General features: G+C 46.2%; 1 protein-coding gene across 4 annotated transcripts in view; it reads left to right on the forward strand.

Annotated features, from left to right (window-relative positions):
• Window positions 1-2,028: 2,028 nt before the first annotated feature.
• The window catches only part of LOC113929810 (synuclein alpha interacting protein), a 155,260-nt gene continuing 137,060 nt past the window's right edge, over window positions 2,029-20,228 (forward strand). Inside the window, exon 1 of one of the 4 annotated variants that reach the window (XM_027606979.2) lies at window positions 2,029-2,777. The gene's annotated coding sequence lies outside the window, so the exon portion shown is untranslated. Of the gene's footprint in view, window positions 2,778-2,895; window positions 2,968-3,332; window positions 3,451-4,058; window positions 4,099-20,228 lie in introns of those variants that run through there. The other 3 variants (XM_027606980.2, XM_027606981.2, XM_027606982.2) reach the window with 3 other exon arrangements.

Consider the following 20,228-nt stretch of genomic DNA (forward strand, 5'->3'; position numbering starts at 1 on the left):
ATTATTTTCAGTAGCTAACTCTTGAGTATAAAAATGTGCTCAGTGTTGAAGACCCAAATGAGTAATACAAACTCCCTGGCATCTTGATGGGAACTGACAGTTGAATAGTAGGGGATGAGAAATGGACATGAGGGGAGCCTGGGTGGCCTAGATGGTCAAGCGTCTGACTCTTGATTTTGGCTTAGGTCCTGATCACGGGCTCCTGGGATGGAGACCTACGGGGGCTTCCCACTCACGGGGGAGTCCGCTTGCCTCCCTCTGCCCCTCCCCCTGTGCACGCACTGCTCTCTCTCAAGTAAATAATTTTTTTTTAAAGAAATGGACATGAAGCAGAAATACGCTAACTGCTCTAAAAGGTGCACATCCTGTGCAGTGGTAGGCATGGGTGGGGAGTACTCTTAAAAGGGATAAATGGTCCAGGGGCTGTGGTCGCCAAGCCATTCCATTGGTACTAACTAGCCTACCGAGGCAGCTGCTTGATTGGAAAACTGAGTATCAGAGACTGGTTGGTAATTGGTAATAAGCAGCTAAAAGACTAGGCAGAGTAATTTATGAACTTGATAAAAAGTCAACATGATGTTGAAGAAGCTAGCTTTCTTGCCATCCAATCTAAAATCTAGCAGGTCTGTTCCAACCCAATTACTTCACTCCTTCCACACTTTGGTGTATCAATTTGTGGTTTAGGATTCAACAACAGACTGCACAGGAGAAGGAAACCAACAAACGATCCAAGCAAAAGCAAACTCGTGGACTATGTAGGAAAGTATATATAAGCACAGGTTTAAATCACAGTGTAAAAATAATCACACGGAAACAATGGTAAACATGTAATCAAAAACATGTTAGAAAGAGAATAAACCATGGGAAAAGAACTATAAAAAAACAGGGGAAACTATCTGAAACAACATCTCAGAGATTGCTCTTTTACACTATGGCACGCTATTCCTTTGGCTACACAACAACAGAATTTTTTTTTTCTGGGACAACCCATTTTCTGTACATTCGACACAATCGGTTCCCTTCTTGAACCATTTAAAGTGAGTTAACACCTGGCTCACTGTTAGAGCTAGTAGACGTTCGGGGTAGTGGGAAAAAGATGCCCGTTTATTATTCTCCAACAAATTACTCCTATGATACATTAAAATCTGATTTTTAAAAAACAGCATGTCAAAATATTTAACAAGATGGCGGTGGAAGTAGGCTCTCTATGGACCACGTCAAGGATGACACCAATTTCCATCCATATCTACTGGATGGAAGCAAGATGTGCTTTTCACAGAGTTTATACTAGGCAAAAAAAAAAAAAAAAAGGAAAACACAAAAAACAGTATTTTTATTTTAACCAGATGTGAATGAATTAAGCCCAATATTTTCAAGTATTTTTAGTGCCATATGATGTCATCTGATTTTATACTTTTCTACTGAGGGATAATGTGTGTTTTTAAAATTGTGAAGCCACTTTCCACGCATGTACTTGATGTCTTATACATGATCAATTACAATAAACAAATTACAACACTGCAGGACACAATCTTGGCTGTTGATGTCAAAAAGCGGAGAGAGAGAAATTTAGTTTCTCAATAGGAAATCAAATTAAAAGCATGTGAAATGTCTTCTGCTGGCCTTCAAGGTAGTCCTCATTTCGGTAATTATTGTACGCACCCAAACAGGTCCAGACAGGATTGCCGGCCATGTCCTCCTAACCCTACAGTTTGCCTCTTTCCTGCCAACAGAGGCCCAAGGACTCTATAGGCACTGTGTACAGTATTACACTAGTCATCCAGAGAACTAGTTTTTAAACAACCAGATCGTTTCTGGTTGCTATGTATTAAATATATATTATTATTAACATATGCAGCAATACATTATATGCTATTAATATATGGTACATTATCTTTATTCTGTGTAGTAAATATATTATCGATGATGTATTTTCAATGACAGGCTAACACATGCTACACATCCCCAGTACCATTAACGCAGATAAGCGCTGAGTTTCCCAGGACCGTGGCGCCACTCTCGCTCCCTTGGAACTGGCAAGGGAACAAAGAGAATGGATGGATGAGAACTTGCTTCCTCACACTTTTCTCTGGGGCAACATCAGGCAAGCAGCCACACCCTGGAGCAAGAGAGTGGCCCTCAATAGCTCTGCTGAGTGAACTTCTCCGAGTCATCTCTCCTGGGAAAGAGATTTCTTAAAAACCATTTAAAGCTTTCCAAAGGGCAAAAGACAGATGGTCCTGAGCCAACGTTACCATAAATGCTTCCACTCTCCCTGATTTCATTTCGGAAATAAGGAAGGAAAGAGGCAGTCACCACTGCCGGCTTGCCCACACGCCTCATCCAGCTACCCCCCCACCCCACCCCCACCCCCACCCCCGCCTCCCATTAAGAAAAAGACGGTAAAAGCGAAGTTAATATTACTGTAGGGCCCTTAGAATAGTAAACGTTGTCGAATTAAAGAGCCATTATTTCAGACCGAAGTCTCCATCCAGCACCCACGCCGGAGCAAAGGACAGTCCGGGCCAAGATCCCTTGCCATCCACTCCTTGGCGAAGTCCTGGAGGGGGCGAGCCTCGCGAGCGGGAGGGAGGAGTGGGGGCGAGGACTCCGTGCCAGCGCCACATCCTCTGCCAAAGGCTTCCCAAGCTCAGCAGTGTCCCAGGACTGTGCCCACCTTCCGTTTCCCCTCCCCGAGTCCCTTCTCCCGGTTCAGGCTGGACCGCCGGACTGGCTTGGGGACCAACGAGGCGGCAGCGGCTGACGCGTGGATCCCGGTGAGGGGGGATTTCATTTCCAGGGAGAGAGGCCGCCGAGCCGGGGGATGGCGGTGGGGGGGGAAGCAGGGGGCGGAGGAGAAAGAGGGAAGCGGGGGCAAAAAGTAGGAGGGGAGGAGAGAAGAAGCCCAGCCGCGGAGAAGCAAAGGCGGCAGAGGTGAAGGAGCGAGAGGTGGAGAAGGAAGCGCAGGTTCGCGGACTGGAGCCGGCGGGCCGGCGGGCGGGCGGGGAGGCGGTGCGGGAGGGGCGTGGGCCGGCCGGGGAAGGTCGCCGTCAGCCAGGCGGAGCGGGACTCGCGGTCTCCGGGGGGGCGGGCGCGGGGCGCTCGGCGGCTCCCGCAGCCCGCGCGGTGTGGCCGCGCCCCCGTCCCCGGCGGTGCGCCCGCGCCGCGCCCCGCGTCCTCCGCCCCCCCCGCCCCGCGCGCCGCGCCGGCTCCGCGCCCGGCCGCCCCGGGGCTGCCCCCGCCCCGCGCGCGCCCGTTGGGGGGCCGGGGGAGCGACGCCGGCGGCCCGGCCGCATTGTGACGTAGCGGGGCCGCGGCAGCGCCTCTGCCGCCCGCAGCCCGCCCGCTCCCGCTGCGGCGGCTCCTGCTCCCGCCGCCGCCGCCGCCGTCTACCCGTGCGTCCGTCAGTCGGTCCGCGCTCCCGAGTCGCCGGCGCGCCGGGCGCCCCCGGTGAGTCCAGGTCCCCGGCGGGCGCGGCGGGGAGGCGGGGGGCGGCGGCGCGGGCGACTGAGCCTGTCCAAGTTTGCACCGGGCGACCCCGGCGGGTGTCGCCCCTGCTCCCCGCAGCCCCCGGGGCCCCCTTTGTGCCGCGAGTCCCGGCTGCCCGGGCAGCGGCGGTGCCACTGCAGCAAGGGTTTGGGGGAAGGTCTCTATAGTAACGGCGGCGGCGGCGGCTGCCGAGCGGCAGCTTTACTCTGGGGAAGGGGGGGAGACAGCCCCCACCTCGGTTGCCAAAGGATTGTTCTTTTCCTTTGCCCGTTTGGTGTGGTTATTATCCGTGCTGCCCCTTCACATCGTATCGGAGGCGGCGATGGGCAGTGCCCCAGCGCCTAAGAGTCCAGATAATGAGGGGCCAAGTAATAGTAACAGCGACAGTACCAAATAACAATAATAACGCGAAAGAGGGACGCCTGGGGTTGCTGCCGCCCCGGGGAGCCCCACGCGCGTCCTCGGGGCTCCCGGGCTGCCCCGTCCAGCCGCAGGGCTCAGACCTGCCCCGGGCGCTGTCCTGCTTCCCAGGCTCGTCCGCGTCGATTTGAGCCGGGAAATGTGCCTCTCTTGGCCTTCCCTCGTGGTGATGACTTTCATCTGCAGGTGGTAAGTGAGGTGAACTGGTATTTTGGCTATTGTTAAATGCCACGTTTTGTTTATTTCATTTTTACGAAAAGAAAAGAAGGGAAAATTATGAGCCATTCCTGGCAGCCATACAGTTTCCACAGGAAATACTAGCATTCTTTGAGGAACACGCTACTGCTTGCAGCGAAGAAAGTCTACGAAACAAAAAGGCAACAGCATTGTTGCTCATTTTCAATGGTCCGCTAGGAGAGGATGGGGGGGTGGGGGGGGGGGTGAACGTGTGTTGTTTTTTCCTGTGGGAATGTTGCTTTCCTTGGGAAAGTTCATTGAGGAAGCAGTACTGTTGGTGTCCGTTTGACCCTGGCTGGTGCCTGGGCCTCCTGGCTCTTCTTGACTATTACTGACAAGTGCCCATCAAAGAGCCTGGAGGCAGGGAAGAGCCCAGAGGAAGGGAGAGCCGGTGCAGGACCGTCTCGCCACACACCACGTGCTGTGGAGCCCGGCCAGGGTGCAGTTTGCAAAATGAAATAAGGGCTGTCTGGGGAGGTTTATGAGGATTACATGTGTGCAGAGTATGTCAGTTCTCCAAGGTGTCACTCTAAACACGTAATTTTCAAGCACCACTTTCTTCGCTGAATCTGCAGGAAGGCAAAAAACCTATTTCTCTTATTACGGAGCAGACATCCCAATTGGGAATGGGCTGAAATCTGTGCTTCATTTGTACATATTGAAATTTTAAAAGGCAGAGAGAACAAGGTCTAGGGAAGCAGTATGCTAATGTGTTGACATCTGGGAGAAAACATTTATTGGCTATTCCCGATGAAGCTCAATGTTAATTTAGGCTCAGTGTGGTTCGAGTGGAAGGGACATAGCTTTAAGGGGTTCTTAAAACTATTTGAAGAAGGTGTGACATTTTGCTGTCAATCACGGAAGTCTCTCCGGAAGGCAGTTTTCACTGACGATTACCCATAACCAAATACGTGGGAGTTCCCGAGTCTAGAAGAAGATGGTGCTTCTCTTAAGGGTCTTTTGGACATCTCAGAAATCAAATAGAACAAAATAAGGGATATAACTTTGAATGTAAACTTCATTTTCTCCATCAGAAGCACTTCATGAGGAAAGGTTACGAGATAGTAGATGTGAAATGATGCTGCATTTATTGATTTGACATTTACCATGTGTTGATGTCCGAAAGGACATGACTAGCCAGATGAATCTCTCTATAAACTATGTCGCAGCTTTGCTAATTCCAGGCAGTTGGTGCAGGTGTCAGTGGAAATGTGGAACAGAGGCCAAGAAACTTTGTGTGCACTCTTGTTTTGGAAGGAATTGTAGTAGTACTTTACTGTTCTTAAGAGGAGGGAAACCCACACAAACATCTAATACAAACAAATGATCTTTGATATTATCAGAGAAAGCCTGGAGCTGTTTTTCTTGCTAGATTTAAGGCATTGCTTGTCAGAAGACGAAATCTCACAAGGAGCAGGTGCACCATTATAAGAAACACAAGGGAAATTCTCTTTTAAATGCAAAATCTAATTGAACGGCAACAAGAGAATCAGTGACACTCTTAGAATAGAAGCCTTGTTTTTGGCAGTCTGTCAGGTTACAGTTGCAAACCACATAGGAGAAATATGTGTCTTGGGAGAACAATAATATCCTGGCGAAAATCAAACAGTTACTTCTGTGAAACTTTTACCCTTGTATATTTGTTTCCTTGTGCGCCTTTGATTGATAGGCAGGTCTCCTTACAAGGAGTAATTTACTGAAAATCAATAAATCGGTTACTTTTATGATATATACTTTGAATGATTTTGCACTGCACATGGATAACTAGATTTCATTTTTTATGGTTTGCATCTTCACTCTCTTTTAAGCTTTAAAAGTTAATGATCAAGTTATGTGTTGAAATGATGACTATGAATTGATAAGACTGATGGCTAGGCCCTGGACAAACATTAATTGATCCCTAAATAGTTATAGTATATTCACTTTGTGCATTTGGGGCATATAAAAATATAAAACACACAATCTCTTCACGGGGCTCTTAGAAGGGAGGAAATAGGACACATGAAAGATACTTTATGATCCAGCACCCAAGATGCTGAATAGTAATTGGAAAGGAGTTCTGAGGAGAAAATGACCAAATCAGCTCAGATGTTTTATCCATTATGGTGTCGCTGCATAACCAATCACCCCAAAATACAGTTGCTTAAAGCAACCACGAAAGCTCATGATTCTATGGTCAGTGGTTTGGGCTGAGTTCAGCTGGGTGGTTCTTCTGCTTTTCTTGACGGGAGTTCCCTCGGGCATCTTCAGTCCGCTGGTGGGTGAGCTGGTGGCAGGACGATCTGGGATGGCTTCAGTTATGTCTGGCAGTTACCATGCTGTTAGCCAGGTTAACAGGTGACCAGGACATGTAACTCCCATTCTTGAGCAGATGAGACTGGGCTTCTTTACAAGACAAGCACTGTACCAAGAGCAGCAAAAAAGCAAGTATGAAGCCTTTGCGTATATCCTGTTTGTTACTCTCCCATTGTTCAGAGCAAATCACAAGGTCACCCTGCATTCAAGGGGTGTAGAAAGACTCCACTTATAAGGAGAGGAAGCCCCCCCAAAATTGTAGTCTTTTGTTTGTTTGTTTCAATTTACTACATGTTTGAATACTCATTCTGGTGTATGTTTTCTACTAAGGAAGAGTCTACTATGAGTCAAGAGAGATCAGTGGGCAGCCCAGAATTTAGGTTAGGGAATGCCATCATTGTCCTGTAGTCTTTGTTCTATAAACCTCAAGTAAGTGAGGAATAATGCAGCAATAGTAAAAGTTGAGTCACAGCTTTCTGCCAGTGGAATCAGGATGGTTTGGTGACAGTAGGCTGGTGGCAGAGTCAGCAAACCATTGTTGGGAGGTGAGGAAGGCTCTGGCAAAGGTGGAGGCAGAGACAAGGAAAAGGAAGGGATCACTCTGGGGGGTCCCATATTTTAGGATTAGGTGACTGATGATGATAAGGCACTACTGAAAGCCTCCAGTCAAAATCATTCTGAAATTTTAAAAAAGCTTAAGTGTCTGAAGGAACAATTGTGCCGTCTTGAAAAATAGAGAAATCAATAAGTGATTTATATGGGGGGAGGAGAAAAATTCAGTTCCAGAAAGGTTGATTGAAAGAGATAAATTGAATGTGAAAGTACTTTATAAACTGCAGAGTATGCTGTGAACGTTAGCTATAGCTTAGTGCTTAAGTTGCAGTGAATTATATAGACTTGAGTTTCTCTAGAGTAAAGCAACAGAAACCAAAAGGCAACCTGGAGGATATCCCAAGGGTCAAAGGCAAGTCAGAAGAACCACTTTCAGGATGGAAACAGAACTACTTGGGGACCAGGCGAGTAAGAACTCAAGTTTTTTTCCGGAAGACACAGCTGGAGGTCTGCCCTTGGACTTAGCATAGCCTCAAAGAGAAAACCTTTGGGGGTACCTGGGTGATTCAGCCAGTTGAGCATCTGACTCTGGGTTTCGGCTCAGATCATGATCTCAGAGTCGTGAGATGGAGCCCCGGGTCCCAGGTCGGGCTCCACGCTAGCATGGAGTCTTCTTGTCCCCCTCTCCCTTCCCCTCCCCTTGCTCTTTGTTTCTCTCTCTCTCTCTCTCTCTCAAATTAAATAAATAAATAAATACATACATACATACATACATACAACCTTAAAAAAGAGAGAGAAAACCTTTGGCCTAATGTGAATGGCATGCACACTGCTTAGCTGGGCCCATGGGTTGACCACACCACTAAGATGGCACACAGTGAGGAGTCAGTAGGTGCTTCCTCAGAGGACAGGGGTGTAATGCTCTCAGAAGTGGGAATGGACACAGGATGGCAAAACCAACACCTGCCCACCGGCAATGAACCCTTGCAGATTTGTTTGGACCTAGCCCCTGAGAAGCCCACAGGATAGGAGCTGACAGCTCAGGCATACTTACATAGAGCTCTGTGGGTGCATTAATAAGAGTTAAACCCATGCTAGTGTTGGGGTCTTTTCATGGAAGGAGAGTAAAGAAAGAAGGCCCAACATCGTACGTCCTCCAGGCTCCTCCATAAATGTCAGTGGTTGTTCTATTAGAGGGGAGAGGAATTCAAAACACATTCAGTGCTTTTTCACCTGAGGGCTCAGTGGAGGTGCAGCTTCGCCAGCCTTGGGTTATTGATGGCCAGTCTGAAATTCAGGTAGTGCCCTCACCATCAAGGGCAGCTGTGGGCCAGACAGAAACACCTGGCCACTCTAGCATCACCACAGTCTGAAGAGCACACACAGCTGCTCGTTATGGAAGGGCCTCGGATAGCCCCACTCAAATCCAAGCACACACTTTTATAGTTTCTTTTGTAAAGCCTAAGAACCCTGAAGATGCTCAATAAATGTTAACTTAATGAGTGAATGTGCCATGATCTGGTACGGTAACATTTTCTAAAGCAGTCTCGTTTGACTTTTCATTAGTCACAGTAGAATTTGCTATAAAATCCCTAAAATGTCTTTTTTTAGATTCAAATGTTTCAAGGTACTATTGTCTCATGGAGGTTTTTATAGTCCACCACTCACAGACGTAGACTCTTTCTTTTTGGAGACACAGTTTTCTTTACTTCTTATCTTTATCAGCAGCTCTTGGCTGCAAGTCACAGAAACCTAGCAGACACTTGGTCAGGCGGGAAGGGGCATGTGTTGGCTCCTGTATGGGAAAAGTTCAGGAAGAATCCAGTCTGATTTCCCCCTCTTCTTTGTGGTGGTAGGATGGTCATCAGCAGCTTCAAGCTTAACCCCTGCAGGAAAAGAGAATAATTTGGGATTAACTCGAATTAGTGGGCACATGCCCATGCCTGAACCAGCTGCTGGGGCCAGGGGTTTGGAACACGTGTTCGCTTGTCTTTGACGACGTGCCCAGGCCTGGAGCCTTGGGGAACAGGAGTAGCAGTCCATGTGCGGAGGCGGGAGATGTGCAAATGCTGGAGCTGCATGGGAGGGTGGTCAGCAAAACCCTCCTAAACCCAATGGCCTGAAAGCAGGAAGGGGTTGGTTCCTAAAAAGAAAATATGGAAAAGAAGAGAAAGTGGATACAGTGCAAGCAAAGGGGCCGGTGTCTGCTCTTGCATCTGTTTTCCCTCGTGGACGCATCATCCTCTCTGCCCCCAAGCCGTGAACCTGGGAATGATCCCGATGTGACCTCCACCTGGTGAATCACCAGGACTGCCTTCTCTGTCTCCATCTTACTCTTTCCCCACATTAGTTTAGAGTTAGAGCCTCCCTGTTTCACCCTGCACAAGTCCCCTCTGAAAATGCCACATCCAGTCTCTCCGCTTCAACTCTGTCCTCCCCACCATTTGTTTCTAAAGAACAAATAGATGAAATCGAACCAGGTAACTGCCTAAGAGCCATTCAAAACCTCATAACCCTGGGGGGCGGGGGGAAGACCAAGCTCCTGATCTTGAATTCCGTGGTTGCCGGGGTTCTCCATGATGAGGGCCCTGCCTTATGCCCTTGAACATCCCCTCCTCCTTCCACACTCAACCCAAGTGTTGCTCTTGCAAGAAGCCTTTGCTGAATGCCAGGTCCTGCCCAGCCCTGCATCATAGTTTACTTTGAAACCTTGTTTCAAATGCTGGGGATTTGTGACTCTCTCCCCGGGGCTACTGACAGTGACAGCTGCCTGGGGCTTTCTCGTCTTTGTGCATCCCTGTGCCTAGTGCGGGGCTCCTTGTGCATCCCTGTGCCTAGTGCGGGGCTCCTCAAAAGAAGCTCTACTGTAGAAGAATGAATGAAAACTCTGTGCTGAGTCATTCATCTTGGTGATTTTCAAGGTTTACTCTATTTCCTTTAACTCGATTTCTTAAATTTGCATCTCACAGTGTTGGCTCCGAAAGCAGGTACTCTTTGAAATTGCTGCTCAGACACTTTTCAACTGTTTTCCCAGCTGCTTGGTATGCTCGTTGCCTGCTTGGTCGCTAACAGCTACTTCAAGGAAGAAGCTGAAAAATATCAGCCATCAGCCGCCCAAAGACAGTCTCGAAGCTAGACTGTGTGGCTCAGAGACCAGATGAGGAATACCTTCCGCCCCCCCCGCCCCCGCCATAAAAGAGGTTATTTAATAGTTAATATTTATGAGGCACTTTCTCTGCGTTGGGTGCTTAACAGATGACTTACAATTATTTTCTTATTAATTCTCACAGCAGCCCTAGGAAGGAGATATTACCAGTATACATCCTTTTTCTGCCTATGAGGAAACTAAGATTTACAGAGTTGGAGGGGCTTGCTTGCCACTCAGGTCCCTTCTTCCCGGAGATTGTTCAGCCGTCAGACACACCTCTAGGTTGTTGAGGATTAGGATCAAGCTTTGATTGGGCTCTTCCAATTCACCCATTACGATTTTTGCTGTTATTGCTCTAACGTGAAGTGACCACCTCCTAAGAATAAAACATGCCACCTACCTCCCTTGGCTTTCAATGTGTCAAAAAAGACTATGGAGAAAGATGTATCTAAAGCAGTAAGGACTCCGGTACCATAGTTGAAACGAAGACGAATGTCTCCCTTAGAAATTTCGTGATATTCCTACGGTTCTGCTGTTGCCAGATAATAAAGGGCTCCCCTATGGACGTTGTACTGCTGTGTATAGAATGCAGGCATCCTGAAGAGCCAGAGGGAAGTCTTAGTTCTGAGGATCACTCAGAAACTGAGTCCATAGATCAGTAAAATGAGCCAAACATTTTGGAAGCCACAGCAGCTCAATGGTTTTTACCAGTTTTCAGTCTGAGAGCCAGTTGAGAGCTTTTTTTTTTTTTTTTTAAGATTTTATTTATTTGACAGAGAGCAAGAGAGCACAAACAGGGGAAGCAGCAAAGGGAGAGGGAGAAGCAGACTCCCCGCTGAGCAAGGAGCCCAATGTGGGACTCATCGATCCCAGGACCCTGAGATCATGACCTGAGCTGAAGGCAGATGTTTAACCGACTGAGCCACCCAGGGGCCTCGAGCCCGGTGAGGTTCTGATGAAAGCTATGGAGACTTTGCTCAGAGAAAATAGATGTGCCTCCACACCACTGAGTTCACGGGCTTCCAGGATCCATGGAAGCCCGTTTTTGGATTTGCCGGGGCTCCATAGCCTCCAGGTCAGACACCTTGTTTCAAAGCTGTAATCCGGAAGACAGGTAATAGCCATTGTAGTATATTGACCACATCCTGCCGGTCACCTGCAGGTTTATCCACTGTTTACCCTGTGCCACTCCTTTTGGAGAAGTACAGAGCCCTAAGCACCCCTCTAAGACACGGATTCTGAGCCCTGTTGGAAGGGGTGGGGAGTGAAGTTAGGGGAGGAACCCCGTCTCCCAGCTAGCAAGGGGCGAGAGTGGGATTGAATGCAGGACCCACACCTGCATCGCTGCTACTTCGCTCGGCCTCCACGCTCGCTTCTCTTACCACACTGGGCATGAGGTCGGTGCCCCGGAAATTCTGAGCCTTTGTTAGCCCTGACCCCCCACCCCACCCTTCAGTGCCCCTGTTGGAAGTGGGTCACACAGCTGCTTCTGCGGCAGGAGCTGCTGGAAATGTCTCCCGTGCAGGAGCTGAAAGGGCTGGGCAGGTCTCAGCTCCTCTCCTCCTTCCCCTGTGACAACACCTCATACCCGCATACAGCCCTGCTGCCGGACCCTGGCTAGGTGAGCTCCCCGCTCATTCCAGAGTGCATTTAGCACACTGGGAAACCTTGACTGCAAGGGTCCTCCACTGCAAAGCTGGCTGCAAATTCTCCGTAGGAACCCCTCCCCAGGCGGTTATTTTGAGCTCGCCGTATGCCAGGCACCTCTCAGAGCCAGAGTGAGCACACAGATGTGGTTCCCGAGCTCATGGCATTTCCATGTAGTCTATATCTCGCTGGAAAGGGGGTGGACAAAGAAATAAAGTGTAATGTTTTAGGAAAAAGGAAGTGTAAAGGATTGATTCTACTCCAGTTTCCATTCTTTGCGGCTTTACAACTCTAGGCACAAATGTGTCTCCTTCCCTAGCACCTTCCTCCCTCCCCTGGGATGTTGAGAGTGCTGATTTCCAGAGACTTTAGTAGACAGAGTAATGGGGACCCAGGCACCCCAGGCATCTCAACCACCCCTTTGCAAATGAGCAGGCAGAGTGACCAGATGACCGGCCAGATGGGGTGGAGACACAGGGCTAGCTAGTTGGTCTGGTCCCCAGCAGAGCATGGCTCCCTGTAAACCACAGGCTGCCTCTAATTTATCTGTGATGTGATGATTGTCATTTTGGCCTTTATGGTGTGGTCTCTCTGCTGCACATGAATCTGGCAGGCGTGCACTGCTCAGGAAGCAAACACAATACCAACCTCTGCTCCGTCTTTGCAGCCCCTGAGAGGGGCCCCTGGGGGCTCGTTTCTATGCAGTTCCTTCTTCCTGCTCACCCACCTGCGCCCACACCTGCCCCTGAGCCACCCTCCCAGGTTCTTTCCCCAAGCATTGCCTTGTGCCTCCTTAGACCAGAACAGGCAAATAGAAATAATAGATCCAAGAATGTGAGCCACTTAGGTGATTCCAGGTTCTCTAGTAAGCACATAAAGAAAAGTAAGAAGAAACAGGTAGAATTAATTTTAATAATATATTTAACTTAACCCACTATATCCCAAATATTAGCATTTCCACATATAATATAAAAAAATTATTAACCAGATAGTTTTCCTTCTTATTTTCCACATTTTCTGAAATTTGATGTGTATTTTATTTTTAACTCAGACGCTAGGCACGCTTGTGATGCTCGGGAGCCACATGTGGCTTGTGGCTCCCATGGTGGACTCCAGGCCTGGGCTCTGAGGAGGCACAGGGTGTCCCAGGGGCAGACTCAGCAACTACTGTCTCTGGCTCCCTCAGCAATTAGCTTGAACCTCTACTGTTGCCCCTGTTAGACATGGCTGACTGTGCCCTCGAACGTGGGCTCTTGAGCTCAGGGAATGCGTCGGTCATCTTCCTGCCCCCAGTGAGGAATGCAGTGTGTAGGAGGCCCACAGTTGGCCTTCCGTATGGTGGGAACTCATTAACGGATGAGGAAAGGTTATTTGTTACCCCCAGGAGCCGCAGGGATTGGTGTGTATATGGGGTGGGGGGCTTGCCTTGCGTGACCTCCCTTTGCCTGTCACTGCCTGGCTCTGTCCAGTGCCACAGAATTGCATTTGAGTCAGACTGTGAACAGACAGGAAGCCTCTACAGTGAATAGGGATGTCCCAGCCTAGAGTTGTTCTGAGCTCCTGCAAGTCTGCTTGAGCTCCAGGCTTCATCTCTTTTAATATTGAGTACTAGGACAGCTTACACAAAGCCCAGTGTGTTAAAGCTTAATGGTCTTATTTAACAGGATAACAGCAACAACAAAATCCCCAAATATATAGGATAGACCAAACACCAAAAAGGCCAACTGATATCCAGAACATTCAATATACAGGAAAGGAATTGCTGTGTCAGGGAGCTGAAAAGAGTCATCGTCATGAGAGCTTTCTCTGTTTCCAGTGGTTTTGGACTCATCACGCCTCCCCGGGGAGAATGGGAGATTGATATCCTGAGTAAATTAGCATTTGCACACACAGTTTTTGAAATTTTGCAAGTGCTTCAAACCCACTAATGTGCATGTGCTTGTTTGTCCACTTTACCCCTAATAGTAAATGTCACTTGAAATAATTCATACAACCAAGTCTCACAGATTGGCGCTCCCATAAAGCCCATACTAACCACATATTCAGATAAATGCAAAGTTTGAAAATGGAAGAAATTATTGCTATTTGATCTGTGAAGTGATTCTTGTCTCAGAGAAGAGTATGGTTACCTCAGCCCAATTAAAGAGTGTTGTGAAATAGAAAATGGAATCAGGCCTATCCTCCGTTTTACTGTTGATGACCAGTTTCAAGCTGGAAAGCTCATGGACCTGCTTGGGGGTTTTTGTGTCTCAGAGGGCACACAGGGAAAAGTCAGTCCTGCTGTCACAAGCCATGAGGGGGTGGGGCGGGGATGAATGAAAATGTTTGAACAATTCCTCAGCTAAACTCTTTGGAACAGTTTGGAGACAAGGTAGCTTGCCAGTATTTTTGCGAAGTAGATTCTAAAAAGTTAAAAAAAAATCATAGCCTACATCACAGACATCATATGGTAGATAACTGAACACCAGCCATGTTTAAGTAATTGGAAGATCCCTTCTTTAATAAGTCAAGGATGGTTTGAGACAGACAAAGCTTTACATCTGTTGGCTCCAGTTTGGAGAATGCTGCTTTCATCTGAGTCTCTTAGAAAGGAACTCGTGCCTCTCTGTGACCAAAATATACTTCGTCCAACATGACAGTTCGGCTGTGCTGTGTTGGTGTAATTGAAAACGTATAAAAAGGCTGAGAGCTACTTTTGAATTGGCTCGGTGAACTTGGACGGGATCTGTCAAAGTGGTGAAAGGTTTAAAGGAATTTTCATAAATGAGGTCTCCAAGCTGTGTTTTAACCATTGAATTCCAAGGAACTCCAAGGCCCGTGAACTCGGAGAATAGCGCCTTGGAGAAGAGCAGTCATATCAAGATGGAAATAAATGATTCATTTTCATTCCCCTAGTTCTGCAGACATAAGCACACTTAACTGCTGATCATCATAATTTAGCAGTACTGTTGTGCACTAAAAATACAATTTAAAAGTCTAATCTTTAATTAAATTGAGTACTCACAGATTAACATGGTTACAAATCTTGGGAGCTGGATATAGCACAATGTTTACTCATGTTGCTAGGAAATAGCAGAGCTCTTTGTAAGTTACAGATTGATTTGGTAAGTAGAGAGATGCGGGCTTCTCCCAGCAAGGACTTGATGATTTCTTCTCAGTTTCTGTTGCATAATGTATGTAAATGAATGTCACGTAGCAGAAATCCTGCACACTCAGAGCTTTTGTTGGCGACCGAAAGCACAGGTGTGTGCACCTGAGTAAACATTTGGGAGATCTTTGAAAGGGTGATTTTACTGTGAGCTCTTCGATGAAATAAACATCATCAAGTGTTTGGGTTTTTAATGAACTGAATTTTTCCATTTGTTAGAATTATCAAGAAAAAGGATTGCTCTTTAAAATATAATTACCAGGAGGCTAATTGATGGTTTTGCATTCTTGCCATTTGTGGGAAACTGTGAAATTAGTACAGAAATTTGAGACAGGTTGATGGTTTTCCAGAATCATTAAAACTCGCATGTAGGAAATCCACTCTGCTATTCTTTTTTTCTCCTTTCCCTGCCTTTGGCAAACCTCGCTGCATGACACACTTACAATAGTTTTTAAAAATGCAAAGCTAGTGCTTGTATAGCATGAAAGAGATTGCTGGGCCAGCTCACTTGCCTTGTCCCTGAAAAGACAAAAGATTTCTATGTGCTACTTCAGTCAGGATCAGGCAGCAAAGAGTGGCCTCCTCAAGTTCAAAAGTAGGACTCAGAAAAAAAAAAAAAAAAAAAACCCACAGGAACAAATTACTGTTTGATCTGTTTGAGGCAGCCCCTTATCTATGGAGCTGGTATTTCAAACTAGAGTCCCTTCCTAAGAGATGGAAAACTAGTAGAATACTTGATTTTCTCCAGGAATGACATCAGGGTGAGGATGCTCGTTACAGGATTTTAGCCTATATCCAAGCTCTGAACAACGTGGGGAGAAGTAAAGGATGGTGCTGCCGGCGGGGGGGTAGGGGGGTCAGGAGAGCACTCCCAGATGTGCGCCCATGACCTCTATTGGTAATTAACACACTTTTAACTTCCCTCTGGATAGGTGTTGACTTCTTACTGCAGAAAGCTGTTGTTGATTTTGGTAAGAATTGTTTTCTCAATCCGTGCATGTACCTAGCACAGTCTCAAGTGTGTACTCTATAACCAGTACCTGTTGGCTGAATACATGAATCCTTCAACATGTCTTGAATATAAAAGTATTAATATTATAAGACCCAAGGCTTACTCTGTTGCAGTTAATAGGGGTTAAGGACTTGTCTCCTCAAAAGATATTGTCATGTCACCTGTGTTATATATATTCAGAACATTCTTCTGAGGCAGAATACTATCAGACAAGGGGGCAGAATGCCATGTGATGGAAGGTTTCACTGCTCAGCCCCTGTTGGAATGAGTGATGGAATTGTAAGAAGTGAGAGACTGGCTATTACAGAACTTTTCTTGCAAGAAAGGAATTTGGGGATTTGACAATAATGAGATGGACAAATGAGATAAAACTAGCACATACAGGGCGCCTGGGTGGCTCAGATGGTTAAGCGTCTGCCTTCGGCTCAGGTCATGATCCCAGGGTCCTGGGATCGAGTCCCACATCGGGCTCCCTGCTCCTTAGGAGCCTGCTTCTCCCTCTGCTTCTCTCTCTCTCTCTGTCTCTCATGAATAAATAAAATCTTTAAAAAAAAAAACACACATACATTATGAGCTTCTTGGGGGTGGCAGTTATTTATAATCATTCTGTCTCCCCAGACGCCTGACAGCATACTTATACATGGTGTGGGATAAAGATGGCGGGTAGGAGGCAAAATACCATACTGGTTATGAGCTTGAACTTCCACCTCAGAGCAAGGCTTGGCTCATTCTCTTACACTGTGTGTGATGTCATGTACTTACTAAACCTCCTGACATTATTTCTTCTCTTACTAAGAGATATTTTATTGCTTACATCACTTATTCAGGGTAAGTGGATAATCGGGTTCACTGTCTTCCTTTCTCTATCTGCTTTGTGTACTGAGATGCTTGAACTAAATAAGCAGGCTCCTTTGTTCTCTGGCTTCTGGTTGGGTCTGGCCAGTGGAAGGCATCATCAGGATATGAGCAAGCAGGTAGCAAGAGAATTTGAGCTCTTGACTTCCTGGATTTCCTCCTTACCAGGTTATCTCTTGCTTCTGTAGGCCATGGCTCCTGGGAGGGAGCCAAATCCCTCAAGCTGCTTTCTAAATTCTGGTAACTGTGCCCTCCTGCCGACGCTTCATGCTAGTAACCACTGTCCTTTAGACTCACTCGCTCACTGTGCCATCTCTCGGGAGTTACTCCAAACCCTGCCCACACCTTTTCACACAGTCTCTTTATTAAACTACCCTCGAATTGCATTTGTGTGTATCACCTGTTTGCTGTTGGGAACCTGACGCAAGTGACAACCTGTCTCAGAGGTCATTGTGAGAATGACACGATTGAGGTAGAATTTAAAACAATGATGGGCTCGTAGCGAGTACTCAACAAGGTTATGTATCGTTATCATACATCGTTTTTCTTTTTTACAGAGTATTGGGTTTGCCATAATAATTATTACTGCGTTGTGTTAAATCTTAAAAAGGTGAGAAGAAAACAACTCATGTTGCAAAGGTTAAAAATGGGAACTGCAAGATAGAGGAAGAGCAAGGGCTAAAGTCAGCAAGTGTCCTGTAGCAGAGCTAAAAAGTCAATTAAAGATTTCTGACTCGGTTTCACCACACAGGCTACATAGTCACCACACATCTGGAAAAGAAAGTGACAACTTCCAAGTATTTAGTCACTTAAAACATCATCTACTTGGGATAATTGGGTGTGCTTCATGCAGCAAACCCTGTTTGTGATCACTAAATAATAATTGGGCTGAATCATGGATGTCTCCTCATCTTCAGCTTCATGACCATAAGGGCTGGGACTGAGCATTTTCACACTCATGCCCTCCTGGTAGTTTCAGGACAGATGGTCCTCAGGACTGAATTTCTTCTAGGCTCTCGGGTGTAGACGTGCTTCTATATAATCAAAGCTGACTAGGAGACCAGCATTATGATGCTCATGTAGTAGATTTTCTGCATGTACACACATTCTGTCTTTGAGTTCTCATTCTTGAGTCCCATAAAATAGGTCACTGTGATATTTAGAGTCATCTTGTCTATAACATATAGTACACTGATTAAACTGTCTGTCAAGAATGAAAACTAACGGAGTCCCTGAAGAGGTAGGGGCCAGTGTGAAAACAAAACTTCCTGTGACTTCTTTCCATTTGATGATACATTTGTCGTAGTTGTTGAAATTCTGGACTGGATGGATGTATCTTTCAGTGGCTTGGAAAAATTGTGCAAGTGTTCTCAAACTAGAGAGAGTGAATTTCAGAAATGTCTCATTTTTACAATTAAGTAGAGTCAGGGGAGGCATAGAAATTTGAAGGGCCTTTTGATGTCAGTCCAAATAAGGATTTATATATTGTCCCTTTTGTTCAAGGAGCTGAGTAGAGAAAAAAACATCTCCCATTGCCAGAATTGCTGATGCTTCTGGAAGGAATGGTTGTCATTTGAACATTTGGATCTCTTTATGCTTTCACGTTTGGCTTTAAAGTCAACCCTAGGTAGGCTTCCTGCCTTTCATTATAAAAAATATGTTTTTCGTGTATTGGGCACTTAGCAAATAGGAAGTTTTCTAACTCATTATCTATCATCTGTGTATTTATTGTCTTTAAACTGTCCTTTCTGGAAGAAATAGTATGTTAAAGTGCCATCATGATCTCCCCATTGATCCTAACGAAGCTTCCTATTACTTCATTTCAGCCCTTTACTTGTGCTTAGATTCCATCTCTTGCCATTTTTTTTTTTTTTTTTTTTTTGCCTCAAGTTAAGTGCAGTGGCATTTTCGCTGAGAGGAACCAGTGTATTCATAGTGTTCATTATTCTAAATGATTACGCTGTTGTCACCACATCAGTTGTGTTGACATGAGTACTAGTAACGTGGGAATAAAATTAAATTCTTAGTTGATCGTACCAAAAATATCACGTTACTCTACCCAAGAACCCTCTGTGGCCGCTTGCCAAACAGAAGTAGTCATGAGTCCTTTAAAGCCGAGTAACTGATGGTGTTCACAGATGGAAGACACATTACTTTATGCAGTCGTTCTGTAAACACGCTTTGATACCTTTCCTTGTGTAGACTCAGTCTTTTCCTTCTATGAACTTTCTGCCTCGTGGAGGAGAGAAACTTGTTTGTCTGGAGTAGAGGTGTGAACAAGTTCTATACTAGGGAGGAGGAGGGAGCCGTGAACTCCACCGGAGATGGGGAGGCAGGTGGTCAGATTATCAAGGGCTTCCCAGGCAAAGGGACCTTTGATTTAGAGTTCAAGGCCAAATGGGTGTGTTCACCAGGCAGAAAATTTAGGGGAGGGCAATTTAAGGAAGGGCAACTTCACAGACTTGTGAAGTTTAAAGTATTTTGATGTGACTTCACGGTAAGATAGATGGTGTAGAGTGGCAGGAGAAAATGTCAAAAGGATGACTGAATTTTCTTCAAATCTTCATCTGTTTCCCACTATGGACAAAGGGGGCTTATGTTTCTTTTTCAATGAGTGACGCTAATAAATAATCCTACATAGATTCTTGTGTCATCCATTCTTAGGGCTTATATTATCACCTGTGTTGGTAACTTCCAGATTTTTCTCTCTAGTCCTGGATTAGAGATCTTCTTTGTCTTCTGGTCATGTATATTGTGATGTTTCATTGGCTCTCATAATTTACACCCCCAAAGTAAATTCACCCTTTCCCTCAAAATCTTGGCTCTTCCTCCATTTCTTAATTGAGTAAATGGCCCCAGCTTTCAACGAAATTATGTGTAATTTTCAACCCCCTGTTCTTTTAAATCCCCTGGTACCTCTAGCATCCCAATACTCAGTAAGTCTTGCTTTGTTTAGTCAGTTACTCTCAACATCATTGACTGTTTTCCATCCCCATTTCTAGTGTCTTTACTCAAGGTGTCAGCATTTTCCCCTTTGATTACCATAGCAACCTTTCAACTCAACCCTACCCCTTTCTGATTAGTTCCCGCACTATTACCAAGTTCATCTTTCTAAAATTGATTGTGTCTGTGTTTGTGCTAGTAAATTTGTAATAGGTTTTCATTGCCTACAGATAAAATAAAAAATGCTTAGCATCACATACAAACCCTCATGATTGGCCCTGCACACCTGTCCAGCCTCATGGGTCCCAGGCCAATCTCCCACCCCTCTCGAGACTTATTCAGTGACTTGAAGCTCCCTATAGTTTCCAGTCTTGTAATTTCCTAGGAATTGTCCCTTTTCTCTTCCCAGACTTCTTACCCTGTGAACTCATTTCCCCTGCCTCCACCCAGATTGGGGTGAGGTGTTTCCACAACTGTGTGGT

This window comes from Zalophus californianus, chromosome 5 (assembly GCF_009762305.2).
Source record: "Zalophus californianus isolate mZalCal1 chromosome 5, mZalCal1.pri.v2, whole genome shotgun sequence".
NCBI lineage: Eukaryota > Metazoa > Chordata > Mammalia > Carnivora > Otariidae > Zalophus > Zalophus californianus.